This window comes from Pteropus vampyrus, unplaced genomic scaffold, assembly GCF_000151845.1.
Source record: "Pteropus vampyrus isolate Shadow unplaced genomic scaffold, Pvam_2.0 Scaffold7279, whole genome shotgun sequence".
NCBI classification, from domain to species: domain Eukaryota; kingdom Metazoa; phylum Chordata; class Mammalia; order Chiroptera; family Pteropodidae; genus Pteropus; species Pteropus vampyrus.
The window spans coordinates 3,039-4,932 of NW_011896060.1; the positions used below are offsets into that span (position 1 = coordinate 3,039).

General features: G+C 32.8%; 1 pseudogene; it reads right to left on the reverse strand.

Annotated features, from left to right (window-relative positions):
* Positions 1–909: 909 nt before the first annotated feature.
* Positions 910–1,454, reverse strand: LOC105310612 (annotated as a pseudogene).
* Between the last annotated feature and the right edge of the window lie 440 nt (positions 1,455–1,894).

A 1,894-nucleotide genomic window follows, 5' to 3' on the forward strand; every position in this document is an offset into this window, starting at 1 on the left:
ATACATAATTTATTTTTAACAATTTATTTTTTTATTTTTCCTTGGTAAATAATTTCTAATAGGTATGGAACACAACAGTTTTTCAGAATATCCAAAAACAAGATTTCGGGAATATTTATTATAAGACTTACAGCTACAAAAGTCTTTTAATTCTTTAAAAATACTTACTAAATTTAAAAAACATTTGGAAATATTTTACTAGAAATATTTAATAACCTTCCTCCATTCTTTTCTCAGGTCCTATTAAGTTGCACCTACAAGTGCTAACTTCAAATTAACTGTAACTCTTTTTTGTCTGAAAACTTTAAAGACATGTGCTTCTGTACAATGTATACTGCACTATCAATCAGAGTTTTGTGTGTATGTGATTTTTTAAAATGGAAATTTTTATAGTAGCACCAAAATTAAATTTATAAAAGCAAATTAAAAGTTACCTAAGAGTTTGTATAAATCCAACAAAATTAATCATGGTACAAACCCTATTATATATCAGTCTGAATGTGGAAGATATAAACATAAAGTGAGCAAGTGACCATATGGGCTCTATCTTCAATTTTTGAAATGACTGAAGGAATAAACCACATAAAGACTATATGAGACCAAAAATGTACAAATTTTTTGCTGGGTATTTTGGCATCTTATTACTCTAAATCTTTTATATATTGATAAGATACAAGTGATGCAAACGAAAAACAGATTTTAAATATTGAAGCTCTTTTATTAAGTATCAATGCAACATCAAACATAGACCTAATTCTGGCAAGATTGTGGCCTCCTGAAACTACTTTTCAATGTTCTTATGCAAGCTTCATTCAACTTAGTATTCACCATACTTTTGTAAGGGCTAATATAAAAAATAAACAAGATTTTGTCTCAAGTTTTACTTTCAAGGGCATAGCATCAGGCCTTCTACTGAATGAAACACTTGTATCTGGGGTTTCTGAGGCGTAAGCACATTGTAGGACGATACCCCTCCAAATACAAAAGCTGCTTGCTGTTAAAAGCCCCGCGGCACTTTTGTCTTATGAAATGTACTGCATCTTCATATTTCATTCCACCTTCAATCAATGCTAGGGCAACCAGTACCGGACCTCTCCCAAGGCCTGTGGCACAGTGAACTGCAATACAAGAACCTGGATCGTCATGGAATTTCTGTTTCACAAATGTTAACCACTTATCAACAAACTGGCTGGATGGTGGTCCACCATCACCAAAAGGCCAGTCCAGAACCTGGATGCCTTCTTTTTCCAAAATGGTGGTGTTGTAAGTTGCTTCACATACTCTTACTATGGTGGTAACTTTGTTCTGCTTAAGTTCCTGTAAGAATTTGTTTAAGGAGGCATTGGTTGGACTGTGTGCAATAAGAAATCTCATATAAGAATATCTTATATCTTATATCAATAAGAAATCTCATAATTCGTGTATGCAATCTCTACAGGAGCAAGGCGGTTCATCCCTGTTCTGTTGATGTAATTAATTTTTTTAAAATACAGAAAAGATATAAAGAAATTGAAGTTTACTTCAAAATAACGCAGTTGAAATTTTCAGTGAGCTGACTATGCCAAGTTAGGAGTAATAAAAAATGAAATTGACCTTCAAACAAACAAAAAAATCAGTGTTTTAATACAGTAGTAATCAGTCAATAGAAAATCAGTGAACTCAACTCTACCTCATTCTAGTCAGAACTCTTGTGAAATGTCATTCAGTTCAGTTCTACAATGTCCAGGTTATTCGTTTGTATTGGAATTTCTCAATAGTAACAATTTTTTAGAATTCACTAGTCTGTGTAGAGGTTGGACTGGGCTTGGCGGTAATCCCTACAGCCCCTTAGAAAGTCCATAAATAAAAGTGTGACTAAGATTACTGGGTTACTGAGAGGTATGTTAATTCATTA